Genomic DNA, 19,435 nt, shown 5'->3' on the forward strand with positions numbered 1-19,435 from the left:
TTATTACTTCTCCTCTCTGGGATGATTTCTTCATGTATAAAGTAAGGGGAGCAGGGAAAGGGATGAAGGAGCTGATGAGAGTTTATAGGTGGCTAGTTCCTTGAGGGCAAGGTCCATGTCAGAAGAATTCTTTCTTATTGTTCTCCCCCTCTAAGAATCAGCACATTTCTTTGAATTTTGGTGATATCAATAAATGCATGCTCTATTTTAGCCATAGGAACTTGAAAATCTCTTAGAAAATAACAAGTTATTTTAGTACCCACTCTAATTCCACATTAAAGGATGTGCATGTGAAGATAATTAATTTTTCATTGAACCCAAGATATACAAATTGCTTTCATTATCTCTGGTTGAGTGTAATCTTGATACATCTTGATAAATTTCAGGTCCCTACTCACTTGGTATTCTAGCATCTTCAGAAAAACAACTATTTGTTCAATATTTAATACGAAATTCTTCTGACACTGAATCTGCAAATATGATTTTCAAAGAAGAAAGAACAATAGGAGAATTCAAGGGGTTAATGTGTGTTACCTGCATTTGTCACTTTCGGAGTCATGAATTCAATTTAGTGCTAGCTGGTCTACAGAGATGGGAAGGAATACTAAAGGAGAAGCTGCCTACACCCTACAATCTAAACTGATGGAGAGTCTAGTAACTTACATCTTGCAGCACTGAAAAAGCTAATTGCTTCTGTCTCCAATGAAAGCACGAAAAAAGTAGCTACACACAGCATCAACCTCAACATGAAACAAGGTGGTCATGTAAAGGCTATGAGCTTTAGGGCACAGACAAAACTAAGAGTATTGTCCTTACTACCAGGCCTACCAAGCTGTGTCTGACTGAGAGAGAACAAAGAGGATAGTAGGAAAAGACTGAAGCCACCTGTATTCAAAATTTGTTCTACCCAAAATTTTGCTAAGATTCCTAACAAACTAAATTAACTAGACTGGAAGCCAACTAAGTTTTTAAGAAAATCATTTTGTCAAAGTAAACCACCCACCTGGTCTACCAGTGTAGTTGGTAACTCTTAGGAGGATTCGGTGTCCTCAATCTTCCTCAGTACAAGGTGGGCCACACAGGCTGTTCAGTCCCCACTGCTTTCCTCAGATAGAGGCAAGGAGTCTAGTGTCCAAGTGTTTCCAAGAGGAAAAGGACAAGGGTCACAGAGGACAATGGACTTGGGGTTCTTTCCAGAGTACAGAATGAGTAGGTGCCTAGTGTTCTACCTAAGGAACATATAAGGGAATCTTGATTCTTCAGACTGGTAGGAGCTGATCATTGCTGTGGATAAGTGGCTGCTGTGGGTTTCCCTTTTTCTCCTTTTTATAATGGAAGTGCTATTACAGTGTTTTGGATGGTAGTTTACCATAGTATATTCAGCCTATATGTGGCAGAAAATGTTTGTTTGAATCCCAAGTTTAGCTGACTAACATGAATTAATGTGATGTGTCACATTCAGGCTCACAGGAAGACTGCATCATCTAGAGATCCTGCATACCAGGCCCAGATCTGATAGAGCACGATGATCTGCCTTTGATAGGAATGGTGTGTTTTATATAGAAGAAGGAGGGCTTGCTTGGATGTTTGAGTCATAAACAGACTGTAGTAAAGACTACTTAACTAGTTGCCCCTCAATATCCATTGTATCCTTTTCCTATCACAAGAAAAGTACAGTTTGGGCAGAGAATTCAGTTGTCACTAACAAAGAATATTATACTAAGTGAAAAAAGCCAGACGGGGGGGGGGGGGGAGGAAGGTATGATTTTACATGTGGAATTTTAAAAAGTCAAATATATAGAAGCAAAGAGTAGAACAGTAGTTACCAGGGGCAGGGAGGTGGGGGATACAGCGGGGGAGTTGTTGATCAAAGGATAGAAAGTTACAATTATGTAGGAAGAATGTCTAGAGGTCTAATATACAGCATGATGACTGTCCTTAATAATAATATGTTAAATATGGGTGCCTGAGTGGCTCAGTGGGTTAAGCCTCTGCCTTCTGCTCAGGTCATGATCTCAGGGTCCTGGGATTGAGCCCCACATCAGGCTCTCTGCTCAGTGGGGAGCCTGCTTCCCCCACCACTGCCTGCCTCTCTGCCTGCTTGTGATCTCTCTGTCAAATAAAAACAATAAAATCTTTAAATAATAATAATAATAATAATAATAATATGTTAAATACTGGAAATTTGCTATGAGAGTAGAGTAGATATCGGGGGCTCTCATCACACACACAAAAAGTGGTAACTACATGGTAATAAGATATGGTAATTACCTTGACTGTAGTAATTATTTCATTTTATATATATATATATTTATATATAGAGAGAGAGTAAAATATGTATATACATATACACAAAGATCAAATCATCATGTTATCATGTCATCATCATGTACCTTAAATATACACGTTTTAATTTAAAACAATTAAAACACAGTTTTACATGAAAAAAAGATTGGAGAAGTATTTATAAAAGAAAGGAGTAAGATCTCCACCTCTCTGTTCTTCTCCCTACAGCCTCAAGTACCAGTATTAAGCTTTGAACTAGATGGGATACTTGGGGCCATAATGTAACTAGGGAATGGATGGTACAGAGTGGAACAAAATCATACAAAGAGGCCATGTCCTTAATATCACAATGCCATTTTAGCCCTGGACTATCTATTGTAGACTTTCATGTGAAAGAGAAATAAAATATTTTGTTTAAGTCTCTTTTGGGTTTTGTCACTTGCAACTGTTCCTAATCCTAACACAGATGCTTTAGAAAACTCACCTAGAAAGTATTTACACATTTCAAAATTTTGTGGTCAAGTCTCACAGAAGTTGAATATTAATGAATAAGCATTGATAAATTATTTTTGGAATACAGCCCTTCTGTTAGAAGGCCTCTCAGCACTTTGGTTCAACAGAATTTTAATGGTAAAGTAGAATATAGATAAAATAATTTGCTTTTGTTTCTAGACCTTTGTTTTAGACATTTTCAAAGGTCAGATTACATAACAAATGTTAGAATTTTATAGCTTTAAAGGTTCACCTACAAAGAAGTCTACAACATGGCGGCCACCACCAATAAGCTATCAACAATGTTGTGGGGACAACCACACTCCTATGAAATGACAAGTAGAAACAAGTACTTAAATGACTACATATCTGACAGTCTTTTAGAATGGATAGGTTATAAATGGTACACATAATGACGGTCCTGAAGAACTAACTTCAATGTTAGGTGATTTTTAATTTAGCTTTACACACAGAGTCACACACACACTCACATGCATACTTGAAAGAATCCTTTCCAATCACTACAGTAGAGTCCAGCTTTCTTCTGCTTCCCATCTATTGGCACCATTTCCAGTCTGAAATTGTCCTCTGTGTAAGCATGTCACTTTGCAGCACTTTCTTCCATAAACCACGACAATAACTGCAGCAACAGAACTGTTACAAGTTAGGCCTATCTCACATTGAATTCGACAACTGTAAATCACAAAGGATAATAATGTTGTCTTTGTATTTGAAGATAATGATTCTGAATCCCCATCAGCAGAATATTGGCTTGGAGTTATTTTTTTCCAGTACCTTGATACTCCTTGTTTCTGAACTCCCGAAGCCATAATTATCTTATCTAGATAGAGCACTGCATTACATTTTGCCTTTCCTCATTCTCTAACTGAACCTAGATACTAAGTCTGATCTCATACCAGCTATAACAGAAGCTGCTATACTTTTCTCCTCATACTTCCCTTTCCTCTCATCTTTACCCTCTAGCCATTAGTAGAGTGTGGTGGATACCGGCATTTATGTTGACTTGGGGGGAGGGGGGGCTGGATTTGTGCTAAGCCATCTCAGCTCTCTCACCCAACTGAAAGATGGGACTGGAGATATTGGTTATTAAAAACTAAAGCAAAACAAAACAAAACACATAGAAAAACAAAGTTGATTTTTCTAGAGAGCTTAATGCTTCCTTGGTCTGGGACTGGAGAAAGTAGATACTATGCTGGATATTTCACCGCATATAATAGGCTGTAACTAAACTGGTAAAACTATCTTTATGGGCTATTTTCCAGGACATGGAAATAATGTTTAATGTTTACTATCAACTGTTATTGTGACCTTACTAATCAGGTGATCTTCTAATCAGGGGATAATGTGTTGTAAGTCTCTATAGAAAAGTTCCTCAGGGGTTCATTCAGGGGCAAGAGTATTTAACTTTATTACAGTAGTCAGAGATGAAAGATTTTGTTCCAAAGTTTTTTTAGAGAGCTTCTCGCAACATACTATGTAATTTGAAGGAAAAAAAGATTAGGCCAAACAATTATAGTATGTATTAGTGAATAGATTAACAATGTCCTAGAAAAAAACCTGGGAAGACTAGATTAGAAAAAAGTTAAACGGGACGCCTGGGTGGCTCAGTTGGTTAAGCAGCTGCCTTTGGCTCAGGTCATGATCCCAGCGTCCTCGGATCGAGTCCCACATCGGGCTCCTTGCTCCGCAGGGAGCCTGCTTCTCCCTCTGACTCTGCCTTCCACTGTGTCTGCCTGTGCTCGCTCTCGCTCGCTCTCTCTCTGACAAATAAATAAATCTTTAAAAAAAAAAAAGAAAAAAGTTAAACATTTCACTAAATAGTTCAGTACTACTTATTTTACTACTTGATCAGAATAATAGGTCAAGAGAAGGAAGTAACTACTCATTTAAATGAAAGTCGGCACAAGTATATAAGCTTTTCTAGAAATATATGGGGAAGTGATTAATAAGTATATGTGTCTGAGGACTGCCAAACATGACAAAGAACTTAAGGCTCAGGCCTAAAGTAGTCTTTAACTTAGTAACTGGGGTTGTTTCACATGTATGGTGAACAGTCTTTAGAACCAAAGTATCATAATATTTCCGTAGTAAGTATCTGGTGTTTCTGCCACATTTTCAAAGCTATCATGGTATATGAAAAATATTTTTGGCTGATGACATTTGTAAACACATTAAAAGATGGTAGCAGATGCTTACAAGGCTATTCACAAGCTGGTACCTGCCTTTCTTTCCTTCCTTGTATCTGTTTGCTTTTCCCTTTATTGTTTTCTGTGCTCCAGCCATAAGAAATTTCTTTCATTCATTCATATTTGTAATTCTGTCTCTCATCTCTAAGAACTTACCATTTTTTGTGGTAACTGCTTCTGTCTCCAGCCTTCCCATCAAAAAGAGCAGTCTTTAAGAGGTTAAGAATAAAGTCTTATCAGCTCACCTTTGTATTCCCAACATAGCATGGGACTAGGCTTTTAGATAGTCAATAAATTGAATACGCAGAAAGAGATTGAAGTTTTAAAATTATAACATATTACTGGTTAATTTCATGACCCACAGTATGCCGCCTACCAATTATAATTTTCTTGCTTTAAGCAGGTAGAAGAATAAGGAAACAAAACACTTTAAGGTATTTTGTAGGGGGGGTAAGAGGAAACAGATTCCAGCTACTTCAAAGCATCTCAAAATAAGTATTCCTCTTCCCCTGACTCCGGCCAGGTTCTAGGAGAGACAGTACTGAATCTGGAATCTGTTGTGATGTTAATATGACACATTGAAAATTTTTTATGACCAGGTAATGTATTTTTCTCTTTGGCTTCATAGGATTAAAACATTACTTGATAAGCATACCCTGAGGCTTTACAACTTTGGTTTAAAATGTTGCTTAAGAACTAGTGTAAAGCAGGAATGAGGCATAGTAATACAGTCAGTTGTAAGAGGGAACATTTTGTGCTGCAGCAAATGTAAACAAGAAATGGAGATGTGGGCACTTTGGTATGCATGAGCTTATCACAAAGAAAGAAAAAAGTCACAACTTTTTATCTGGGGGTCTTATACTGATTTGGAGACACTCTATCAAATTATCCCTATCTCACAGTAAAGTTAGACAAAAATTAACATATCAGGAAACAACAACTGCTGGCAAGGATGTGGAGAAACAGGAACCCTCTTACAATGTTCGGAATGCAAGCTGGTACAGCCACTCTGGAAAACAGTATGGAATTTCCTCTGGATATCAAAAACAGAGCTACCCTACAACCTAGCAATTGCACTACTAGGCATTTACCTCAAAAATACAGATGCAGTGAAAAGAAGGACCACCTATACCCCAGTGTTCATAGCAGCAATGTCCACAATTGCTGGAAGGAGCCAAGATGCCCTTCAACAGATGAACAGATAAAGAAGATATGGCCCATATATACAATGGAATATCATTCCGCCATCAGAAATGATGAATACCCACCATCTGCATGGACATGAATGGAACTAGAGGGGATTATGCTGAGTGAAGTAAGTCAAGCAGAGAAAGACAAGTATCTTATAGTTTCATTCCTATGTGGAACAGAAGCAAAGCACAGAAGACCATAGGGGGAGGGAAGGAAATCTGAACGGGGAGAAGTCAGAGAGGGAGACAAACCATGAGAGACTATGGACCCCGGGAAACAAACTGAGGGTTTCAGAGGGGAGAATAGTGGGGAGATGGGGTAACATGGTGTTGGGTATTAAGGAGGGCACATGCTGTGATGAGCACTGGTGTTATATGCAACTAATGAATCATTGAACACTACATTAAAAACGATGTAACATACAGTGGCTAACAACATAATTTTTTAAAAAAAGGAAATTAGGGGTATAATGGGGGGGGGACTGGAGTTATGTAAGAGGTAAAAAAAGACAACAAATGGATGAATCCCTACCATGCACCAAGTATATATAAACATATGTCTTGTTTAATATATAAGATCATTCGCCCTCCATATGAACAAATATGATTAACTCCATTTAACATGAACTGCAGCCATAGTTGGCTATAGATACATGATTTTGACAAAAATCAATGAAAGAATTCTTTCAGAGGAAATTGGCTGTATGGAATTTACTATAAAGTGCATAGCACATTTTATTAGAATCTTGCAGTTTGTATTTGGGGAAGCCATGTTTTCCTTTATATTCCCTCAGGTAAATAGAGGCATGTTGAAACTGGCTTGTGTCAGGTCATGAGAGCCAACTGTTAAACCTGAAGGAATGTGAGCACTTTGCTAAACATTGCTTTTGTTTAAAATTAAGTTATATAAGCTTACAATTAAATAAATTATATTAGAAACATGCCATAACTACTCAAAACTCATTATTTCAAACTAATTTTATGATACTTTTACTATTATCTATGGTCTTCAGGTTTTTTACATTATGTCTGTATTGTGCAAATATATCATGGTGTGATACTGTTCGTATTTTGCCAACTCTGCATTCAGAGACATCACATGGTAGCTTGAAGTCTGTATAATGAGGATATATGCACCATGGAAATGGGCAAACGCTCCAAATTAAGGGTTGATTTTTTTTGTTGTTGCTGTTGATGGATACACTTAAGAAAATAACAATGATAAAAATCAATGGAAATTAAACCTAGAAGTATATTGTATAAGTATACTTCTTACATAAGTAGAACAAAAAATAGAATTGTCTCTCAGGATCTAAAAATGTTATTTGTGGCACCTGAGTGGCTCAACGGGTTAAGCCTCTGCCTTAGCTCAGGTCATGATCTTGGGGTCCTGGGATGGAGCCCCATGTCAGAGTCTCTGCTCAGCAGGGAGCCTGCTTCCCCCCATTTCTCTGCCTGCCTCTCTGACTACTTGTGATCTATCTCTCTCTGTATCAAATAAATAAATAAAATCTTTTTAAAAAATGTTATTTCTTTCAGCAAAGAGGTTACTTTCGTCTTACTCATTATCATAAATAAAAATAGCAACAGGCATTCATATCAGAATAATACTCATAGTTGGGATACAACTCCACTTGTCAAATCATGACTGAACTGCAGCCATAGTTGGCTATAGATACATGATTTGGGCAAAAATCAATGAAAGGATTCTTTCAGAGGAAATTGGCTGTATGGAATTTACTATAAAGTGCATAGCACATTTTATTATTATTTGTAAATTTTGTGATACATAGTCTTTGTTTCAGTTACATTTCTACCAATGCACCACTGAATATATAACAGCAAAGCCATAAAATTTTTATTAAGTAAGACTGAATAGAAATATGAGGAAGTTTTTGCAAGGTATAAAATTCAATCTATGTTATAATTATAAATATGTAAAATAAATACATAAAGATAAGGTTTATGTGAAAATAAAAGGAGCTTTGTGAGGAGGATAGATGATATACAATTAATTTACAGTACAAGGGGGTAAATATGAAAAATAAAAATGCATAACAAAAGCCTGCTATGTCTTAGAAGAGTACTTATAATTTTTTATGCTAATCTTATAAAATACTTTGGAAAGGAAGGGTAGATATGGTGTCATAGAATACAATTCTATGGATACCTATAGAAGGTTCTTCTCTTACATCAGAGTAAACATGTTTTGCTTTTTTATTTTTAATATAATTTTTTATTTTTTATTAACATATAATGTATTATTAGCCCCAGGGGTACAGCTCTGTGAATTATCAGGTTTACACACTTCACAGCACTCACCATAGCACATACCTTCCCCAATGTCTTGCTTTTTTTTTTAACTGCTGCATCTAGAACTATAAAATACAATGTGTATATTGCCTTTCCCTTTATCTAATAGTAGAATATTATACTGACTTATTTTTTCATCATTAATTTTCATTTTCTCTAAATTTTAGTACACATATCTTAGGATTTCAACTCATCCTTCCAGTCAGAAGAAATTATCTGAGAGAAGCAGTTTTCTAACATCAAAATCAACATTAAAAAAAAAAAAAAAAGATTCTTTGGGCAGCCAAATCCATGACCGAGACTATTTTTAAAAAGTAAGCCTGCTTTTTCCCAGGAATGTATGAGAAAATTTTCCTGCAAATTTCAGGCACAACCAGGTTGCTTCTCAAATTGGCCATTTGCACTCCGGGGCTAGAACTCAGAGTGCACAGAATTGCTGAGTAATTCAATTGTGGGCAGAATCGATGCCAGTGCGAACACTGCCCTGGTCAGAGGTTGGCCCTTAGGCTGCAACTTAAATCAATTTTGGGTAAGCTAAGTTTGATTACATTTTCGGTGATGAAGCTTTCAAAAGCAATTTTTGAGCTGCCTATTCTCAGGGCTCTTCAGTTCTGTCCCGAATCTCTATTCCTGGTTAGAGAAGCATCTATTTATCTGTTTTGGTGATGATTAAATCCCAGAGTTGAGGAAAAATGAGAGAAAGAGAAAGAAAAAAAGAAAGAAAGAAAAAAGAAAAAAGGGCATGATCCAGAAAGCATGTGAATCTATAACTAATATGTAACAATGTCTTTTATCTTTTAAAAATATAGAAGAAAAAGGAGGAGGAGGAGGAGAAGGAGGTAAAGGGAAGGAGAATGGGAGGAAAGGATCAGGGAATATGTTAACAAAGGAAAAAAGTAAATAGAAGATGATGATGATGATGATGTGTGGCAGTCTAAGAATATTTTGGCATGTGAGACCCATTCTTTCAGGTGCTGCCGGCAGGAGAGATGTTCAAGATTATACAGGTGATTCTGGAGTATGAAGCAAAATGGGTGTAAGCAAGGATGTCAAATATGGACTCCAACAGCCATATGCCAGCTTGAGAGAAATAAACACTTTCCATTTATCTTTTTCCAGCAGAGTCAAGACTGCAGAGTTGTGCATTTAAAGCTTATGTGAGTCTTCCTAAAAGCGTGTCTGCCTAGTTAAATAGTTTGATTATAGATATTATCTACATTTGGATAAGCGTATTATCATTATAAGATAAACTATAGTGCTCCAAAGAAATTATTATCTTTTGAGAATATATGAATTCTCCTACAGGTACGACCATGAATTCTTAAAACGTGACTATAATCCTGTCAGTTTTAGAAAAACATGTTGCTAAATCCTGTCTTAGGAAGTATTTTAGAAAACTTGTGACTCCTTTTAAGTGGACTGAGTGGTGACTCTAATGATTTTTTTCTTTTTTTGACAAGAATTATGATCTGCCTCACTAATTAGGCTGTTCCACATATGCACTAATTGGATTGATTTTTAAAAAATCAAAGAAAGGAAACTGAAGAGCATGCAACTATCTAATACCACATTTTAGAGCTGGGATACTGGAGTTATTTCTTTACTTTAAAATCACTGAAAGAGAAAGCTGGTTAAAAAAAAAAAAAAGGATAAACTTGGAAAAAATCTAACTTACTAAAAACCTCTGGCCATGCCATAGGTGAAATAACATTTTCATGCAAGCAAGTCTTGCTTGACTTATTCAAATCTTACTTAAGTATATACTGGGAAGATATCTAATTTGTGTCTCTGGAGAGAAATCACAATTGGATTATATTTATAAAGAAGGAATCCCAGTCTATGCTGAATAGACACATTCAAGAGGACATGCCATTTCGATTTCTTCCCCAGCAGTTTTATGGCTACTAAAACAGAACTTACAGTGCTTTAGATAAAGTGTGGCCCATTGAAATATCATTGCTTTTACAATTAATTCTTCCTCTTTTTTCCTTTATTTGGAACATCAAAACAGAAAAAAAAATCCAATTTCACTTTACTTTTTCTTTTGGTGATGTGCTCTATTAATTATGTTTCGTGTTGCCTGAGGAGAAATGGGGAGTTTAATAATAATGGCACTCGGGACTTCATAATAATCATTTTCTTCACTTTTATCTCTGAATCTTATATGAGAGGTCACACTTACATTTTTCAGAAAAAGAAATCATGGCACCAAAGTGGAAGTCGGGGGAGTGGCTCAGACTGCTACCTTGTCATGTGCTCACACTATTGGATCATGCTTCAAATCCAGTCACTGCTACGGGGAAAATAATGCATGCTGGCTAAGTATTTTCTAAGAGACTTACTTAGAAATCACTGGGCGGGGAATAGCTCACAGAACCTCCAATATGCTTTGTCAGGGAAAAGATTGGGAAAGGCACTACTGAAGGTAGAGACTGGTAATATCTTTTCTTCAAGCTGGAAATGTTGGCATGTTTTCATTTTTACAAAATCTTAATAGCCACCGTTCCCATATATACAAGGTCACATTTTGGCCTAATTTGTTATAAGGGTTAGACTTTTGTGAAATAGCAAGCAAGAAGATCTATTCTAGTGCCTTTTCATAGGTTATTGGCCGACAGAATTGAAACTGTGAACATAAAGGAAATTTCCCCGGAGAGTAAAATTCTTTGTAGAGATGACAAAATGATTAGGCCAGCAGTGCTATTGAGCTAAACTTTATGGAAACTCACCACAGAGCAAAATGCATTAAAATACTTTTTTTCCCTGTCAATAAAAAATAATTTCAGGTTCAATGACAAAAATGTACGGAAGGGGAAAATATTGGCAGCGTTTCTACTTTGTTAAGGAGTAAGTGTAACTGTTTTTAATAACAACTAATACATAAATACCATTTCTTTTAAACGCACATAGATTTTTTTTAGAATCTTAAAGTATGATAGCTGAAAGAGAATTTGAGTATATTTTATCTCTTCATTTTATAGATGAGGAAACTGAGGCCAGAGAAGTGGTTTACTTAAGGACTTCTCCGAGTAAAGGCAAGAACCTAAATTGCCTGTCTCTTAGGCTATGATCCCTAATAAAATTTTACGGTTAATTTTGAAACTCCTTTTGATTTCTCAGTATCTTTTTGGTACCTAATTCCCAAAACCTGCTACATTTCAATGCTGATCAATGACAACAGCAAATGCCAAAGCTGCGTTCTCCCCTTGGCATTTACTGACCCTTTGTCAACCATGGGGATATATGCATAGCTTCAGTAGCTTGAGGATGCAGCTGTCAAATTGCCTCTTAACCTGAGAGAAACACATCAGTAGAGTAATTAATCTTGTACAACCCTCTCTATCAACCTGACCACCTTTTTTTTTTCTTTTCATCATTACAAGTGAATGTTTATGTGCATGGCTGATTTAATTAATAATTCTAATAAAAGAGACAGTATCATAGCGATATACATAAGTACATGAGTAAATGAATTAAAGAACCAGCGCTGTCCTCGAATACCCAGTGAGATAAAGTTATACATTTACTGGGGTTACAGAGACTAAGCTTCACTGGTTATCCTTCAATGTTCGGATCATCCATACCAGGAAAGAAAGAAAAGGAAACTGACGTTTAATGAGGTACCATATTAGCTATTTTACATACCGTGCATCATTTGATCTTCACCAGAACAAGATAAAACTAAGTTATTTCCCCTATTTTATAGATGGGACAACTGAAGTTTAAAGATGGGGATTGTGAGAATAACATGCAACATCCCAAATAGGGAACTATGGCTTTGACTCAGATCCAATTGCTTTCGAAGCATTCGGTACTTGGCGTGTGTAGCAGAAAGAGCATTGGAACAAGAATAGGAATTGTAGGGTTGTCTGCTCTGACAATATACAACTTTGAGCTCCCTCACCTATAAAGTGAAAGAACTGGTCTAGACCGAAAGTTTTCAAACCGAATCTCGTGCAACTCTGTGGCTTTTTGATGGGCCTCAGGGTCACTGTGCAGTGTGATATGGAGGAAAAAGACAGGATTTTCCACATTTACCTCCCAATCAACAATGAACTCCAGTTTTATCTTTGTTCTATACCAACGGCTTGCATCAGGTTTTTTTGGGGAAAGAAAGGAATCCACTGCTTTAAAAAGTTGGTGAAAAACGAAGTAGGTAAAGCTGAGACTACTCTAGGTTTAAAGTTCTGCCATTTGACATGGCTAACTAAGGCACTGTTAGCGTCTGTGTTTGGCTCTTACTAGTGGGAACTTGGTGAACTGGAGCTCCACCAGTTCCAACCTATTGGGTATTGTCTCTCATGGAAGGCACCGAATGCCTATTTTGTGTCTAGCTTCTTGAGAACACACAAGGCTTCTAGGAATAAGGTCAGGGAGGAAAAGATCTTCTTGCTTCCCTCATACTGCCTTTCAGCAAATTTGTATACTTCCATTATGTGTGTGACTATTATGTAGGTGTGTATTTCAGTTTAGCCGAGTGCCATTCAGTGTGTTGATGTAGCTTTGATATCAAAGTCCAGCTACAATTGCAAACCTAATTTTTGTCAAATATTTATTTCCAGAACATCCAGGGAAGGCTTTCCATTAACATCTTAAAGCTGTGAGGATAAAGCTAGTTGGTTCACGTAGCACACTGTCTTCAATAATCACCAAGTCTAAATTTATTACTGCCTCTTTCAACCAAAATGAAATTCCTATCTCTTTTAAGCTCCAGGAGGGGAGATCAATTTCAATCTAAAATATGAATCATTCAAATTTGTGGTACCACCTTTCACATGGAATCAGGGTTCATTATAATACACAAAAGTAACAGAGAGCCCATACAGTTGCTTACTGGCATGTGGGGACATTTGAAGCAAGCAGAGAGCTGAAATATTACTTGCAAGGGCACAGCTGGCTCCATATTCAACAAATCAGTCAAAAAATAACGTTTGCCTGCCTCAGTCGGATCTAAACAAGGAAAAACTGTTATGCCAGCCACATTCTTACTTTCTTCAATAGCCTCTTCCATTTTCCTTTTGGATACCAGCTATTGACTTTTTTTTTTTTAATCTCAAAAAGAAGGTGTCCATCAAATTAAACAGACTGGGAAGAAATATCCTCTAACATGAAAGGAGATTTTCCAGAAACTTAAATAGCATTGATTGTATAAAACATTTGAAATTGGAACTTCATTATTGTCTCCACAGGGTTGCTAAGGCAGGGAAAAGACAAAGTTTGGGTGAGTCCTTTGAATATTGTATGTGTAATTTTTCTGAGGCAAATGCTTTATTATTTGAATAAATGCATGTGTGTGCACATACACACACACACACACACACACACACACACACACACACACACAAGAAAAGAAGTCCTTATCACATCATTAGGACCTATATTCTAGCAAGAGGTTTGACTCCCCACTTTTGGAAACACAAGAAAGAGGAATTTGGCACCCACACAATGGAGCAGTATTATTGTTATCTATATAAGTCTGTATGCAAGGACTCTACTAATATTAAAACTTGACTTGTCCCAGATATTTTCATACATTAGGTCTAAAGAGAAAGGTGTATTAAACCAAAGCTATGTGATTTTTAAGCACTTTGTTTATATGGCTAGGATTTTTTCCTTCTTAACTAATTCTCTTTCCTTATTTAGCTTTAGATTATGATTCTTTGTGTCTTATATGAACATCTTTTTTTTTTTTTTTGAGAAGGTGAGAAACAAAGCATATACAACATAGTTTACCTATAGAAATGACTTCTATGTTACTGAATTACAATCAAATAATTATGCAAATTTGATGAATTGGATCCGTAGATGGCAGGATGAGATCATTCGGTTCACATTCTTTAAGGGGAAGACTTAAAGGAATCATCTCTTTCAGTTGCTCATGTTCAGGAAATGAGAAACACAACTGAAAAATAATATAAAATCCCCCAAATTTCTGAATCCCCAATTTTTTTTTTTTTTTACTTAATAAGGAATTTTGCTATGAATAGTTGGCATGCTGTCATCTATTATTAATTTTGTTAAAGCATTTCTTCCCTGAGGCTGGTCTCTACTGATCTGCAGATATTTTTCTCTCTCTATCTTTTACACACACACACACACACACACACACACACACACACACACACATTTTCAATGCAGGCTATATTTCAGAAATTTCTGGACAGATAACCTACAAGGGGAGGGATTCATTGTATACTAGGTTTCCCATAGTTTTCCTAACATAAATTTTGCTTTCCCCTAACTTGAGAAATTATATATTCCTTACCTAAAGTAATTCTACTGATGAAGTTACTAACATCTCTGCTTAGAATTAGAGTCCTCTTGGGGCACCTGGGTGGCTCAGTGGTTTAAAGCCTCTGCTTTCGGCTCAGGTCATGATCCCAGGGTCCTGGGATGGAGCCCCACATTGGGCTCTCTGCTCAGCAGGAAACCTGTTTCCTCCTCTCTCTCTCTGCCTGCCTCTCTGCCTGCTTGTGATCTCTGTCTGTCAAATAAAAAAATAAAATCTTAAAAAAAAAAAAAAAAAGAATTAGAGTCCTCTTACTATTATAGTCTAAAGCCTACAGGCTATGGAAGGCAAAGGGGTTTAAGGTGACTTCATTTTAAATTAGTCCTTTCTTGTTTCTCTGGGACTGAAGAAAAATGCAAGAAAAGAGGCTCACAAACTGAAAATGAAGGAGGTTTGCAGAAGAACAAGAATCATGGGAAGGATGATTCACCAAAAACTGATGTACTGCTTCTTTGCCATTGCTGGTCAGGGAGGGGGTGAGATGCACATGGCCACCAGACCTATTAATCATAAAGCAAGCCCAATTCAGACCAGCCGCTAAAGTGCCAAGGCAGATCATCAGCCTGTGTTCTTCCTTTCAGTGGTTAGTTTTCAGAATTTTCTGATCTGCTGTAGCACAGGACACTGCTGAACATCCCTCTTCTTGAAGAAGTATCCTCCTGTGGCTACCATGACACTGATCTTCCTCTGGCATCTCTCCACACTGAATCCATGAGCTTCTACAGGATGGTTAAACTCAACTGCTCATTCCTCAATGCTGATTTTACTTGGATGTTGGTCCTTCCTCAGCTTTTTGCTATACATCACTGAAATGACCACCTCTATTCTGATAATTTCCAAATTGTATCTCCATTCTGGACTTTACATCCAACTACCTACTGAACATTGCCTCTAGTTGAGGCACTTTTCTTCTTTCAACCTCTAAAATTAAAGTCACTTTCTTCTTTCAATCTCTCCCTACTCCCCAAATCTGAAAATGCTAATCCTCTTCTCATGTTCTTTCTTGATTATTCTTACCCTACTAAATGTTAGGAATTACCTGGACTCCTACAGTTCCCTTCTTATTCTCTCCACATTTGGTCATTAACTCTCTTAATTTCTCTCCACTCTCTCACCTCTGCCCCTCTTTATGTGGAATTATCTTCTTTTAAATGTAATACTTGGTTTTAGCCCTCACATTACCTAAGAATGTCTTTCAGAAAGGAAATCTGCTCATGTCCTTCCTTTATTGAAAATCCTTCAGTGGCTCTCCAAAACCAGAAGGATAAAGTCCAAGCTCATTTGCAGCCCTTCCTGTCCAAATTCTACATATTTCTAATTCCACTGAGAGATGATGTCCAGTCCTTCCTCATTACTCTCTTCTCCCACTTTTTACTCTTACCCTATAAAGATACTACCATGTCTTCAAATGTATCAGATTGTTTCACACTGCCGTGTCTTTAGAATGGCTGGTTCATATTAGAATATTCCCACTCCCAGCCCTGTAACCATTTCACACCCAGACTCAATCCTACCATATCCTTTGTTCATGGGACATCTCTACAGTTCTCCCTCAGTCACTAAGACTGAGTTTATCATTATCTCATTTGTGCCACTGTGGTCATGATTGTTCTTGAATGAACTCTTCAAATGTCTGTCTTTGAAAATGATACAATGGTAGCAAAAATGAAATTCTGAGTTGTATCTTAGTTATAATTCTCAAAGTGATATTACCTAACCTGGATGACAGTCCTTTCATGGCCCTCAAGACCAGATTCAGAGCCTCTTCTCTGCCCTGGTATGCTACCATTCCTGAACTGCATTACAGATGTCTTTCGTATTCCTCTCCTCTCATTCAACTGAGGGAACTCTCTTAGGATTGGTTTCCAGTTCCTTAATTCTTTTCTTTTCTGTGTGGGTACACACACACACACACACACGTACATATACATATATATGTATATATATACATACACATGTGTATATACATATATATACACACATATATACATATATATGAACATTGTAGGCAATATATATATTATATAATATATATATATATAATGAATGAAGGTTGTTGCTATTGAATAAATTATTTAATCCTGAAAATAAAACAATTGTTTTAGTTTTGCCTTTACTTTATGAATCTCCTAGATGTCTGAACTTCTATGCAGCAAACATCATATTTAATCTAGAATCAGTGCCACAAAGACTGGTCCCTGCACTGACTAAGGATGAGGTTAAGTTACAAGCTAGAGTTGGGACATTATTTCAGATTTACATGCCTTCTCCCTGGCTTGCCAGGGACAATTTACCATCTAAATCCTAGTAAAGTGTTGGGCACTGGGTCAACAAATAAAGTTAGCCATCTATATATTGCTTTGTGAACTGAGTGCTCTTAGGGGATATAATATAATTACAATGGATAACATTTATTGTTTACTTTGTTCCAGGCTGATGATAAATGCTTTACATGCATCATCCCATTTAATTTTTATCCTATAGATGGGAGCTGGTAGTGCCCTCATCTTATCAATGAATTAACCGAGGCTTTGCAGCATTTGCTTACTCAAAGTCACACATAACTGATATGTAGTAAAAATGGGATTCAAACCCAGGCCTGCTTGACTCATTTTATATGAAACACACACACACACACACACACACACACACACACACACATACACACACACCAAAGAATGTTGCTTTTTTTTTTTTTTTTTAAATGGTCGTAGTTATAGCAAAGCTCTAAATTATTGCTTCTTGCCTTCTGTCTTCTTGGTGATCTAGGAAATGCAGGTACTAACAAACCAGGAGTAGACTGCCTCAGTCCAAGATTAATCCTAAGTAGTTATGGCCAGGGAGCTGATTCTGAGTGGCTAAAGCTTTGTTGGAAAGCTATTCTCAATCAGTTTGAGTGTTTGCTATGTATAAACAGTATACTAGGCGATGCACATTTCTGATAACCCTGTCTTTGAGTGTATGAACTATCAGGGATACAAACCATGAAAACATAGACATTTTCTTATTCATGGCATGTTCCAAATATCACCATGTACACAACTGACAGAATTTTTGGAGTCTCTTTCTTTTCTCTTGGATAAGAAAATGGGCAAGCTAGCTTTACATAGTCCCTTAACTATAGGAAGAGCTGATCTTCAGCAATAGACTTTTAATAGCTGGTCATAGTCCAATACTAGGTCAGCATACAACTGGCTTCATCTTGGATCAGTTTAAAAGTTGAATACTCTTCCATTCATAGACCTTGTGAAGTAAAAACTCTTCTCAAGCGACACAGTGTAATTTCCAGCTAGCATCATGTGGACTTCAAGAACACTGTCTTTCCCCATAATATAGTTTGTAGATTCACAATGCCTATGTTGGATAACTATACCATCCAAAGAGAAAAGTCTCCAAAGGCAAAGGAAACTAAAGTGAAAATGAACTTTTGGGACTTCCACAGGATCAAAACTTCTGCACAGCAAAGTAAACAGTCAAAACAAAGAGGCAACCCACAGAATGGGAGAAGATATTCACAAATGACACAACAGATAAAGGGCTGACATCCAAGATCTATAAACCACTCCTCAAACTTAACACACACAAAACAGATAATCATGTCAAAAAATGGGCAGAAGGCATGAACAGACAGTTCTCCAAAGAAGACATACAAATGGCCAACAGACTCCTGAAAAAATGTTCATCATCATTAGCCATTAGGGAGATTCAAATCAAAACCACATTGAGATACCACCTTACACCAGTTAGAATGGCCAAAACTAACAAGACAGTAAACAACAAGTGTTGGAGAGGATGTGGAGAAGGGGGAACCCTCTTATATGTTTGTTGGGAATGCAAGTTGGTGCAGCCACTTTGGAAAACAGTGTGGAGATTCCTCAAAAAAAAAAAAAACAAAAAAACAAAAAAAAACAGAGCTACCCTATGACCCTGCAATTGCACTACTGGTTATTTACCACAAAGATATAGATGTAGTGAAAGGGAAGGCCATCTGTACCCCAATGTTCATAGCAGCAATGGCGACAGTCACCAAACTGTGGAAAGAGCAAAAATGCTCTTCAACGGATGAATAGATAAAGAAGATATGGTTCATATATACAATGGAGTATTAAGCCTCCTAATGAATACCCAACTTTTGTATCAACATTGACAGGACTGGAGGAGATTATGCTGAGTGAGATAAGTGAGATAAGAGTCAACTATCATATGGTTTCACTTCCTTGTAGAGCATAAGGAATAACAAGGAGAACATCTGGTCTACCTTAAACTCACAATAAGTTTTACTTGTAATCTTCCTGCTATTGTCTTGCATATTTAGAGATTACAAATACACATTTTACATCTAAAACCCAGTTCATTCATTCATTTATTCTTTAGCCATTTAATCACTTATTCAATGCTTAACAAATTCATTTACTCCCCAAAGATGTATTGATTACCTATTAGATAGCAAGCACCATGCTTGGTGATATGAGAAATAACATAATGAGTCAGGTATTGATCCTATATTCTTAACAAACATAATTTGGTGGAGAGAGATGAAATGCATATAAAAATAATTACTGTACAAAATAGAAATAGTGCAGTAAGAGCTTCAGATGAGGTCACACAAGAGTTCTGAATGTATAGATGGTTCTTCAGATTTCCAGGGCTATGCTCAA

The 19,435-nt window shown here is 36.8% G+C and overlaps 1 protein-coding gene and 1 long non-coding RNA gene across 2 annotated transcripts in view; one reads left to right on the forward strand and one right to left on the reverse strand.

The window, feature by feature from the left end:
* NEGR1 (neuronal growth regulator 1) overlaps window positions 1-19,435 on the reverse strand; it is an 848,329-nt gene that overhangs the window by 156,323 nt on the left and 672,571 nt on the right. The gene's annotated exons all lie outside the window — the stretch shown is intronic.
* LOC309842187 lies at window positions 1,259-9,629 on the forward strand. The gene is made up of 3 exons (XR_014299548.1): window positions 1,259-1,303; window positions 8,656-8,802; window positions 9,460-9,629. It is a non-coding gene; the product is annotated as an uncharacterized lncRNA (long non-coding RNA).

Source organism: Mustela nivalis (assembly GCF_964662115.1).
Source record: "Mustela nivalis genome assembly, chromosome: 10".
Lineage (NCBI taxonomy): Eukaryota > Metazoa > Chordata > Mammalia > Carnivora > Mustelidae > Mustela > Mustela nivalis.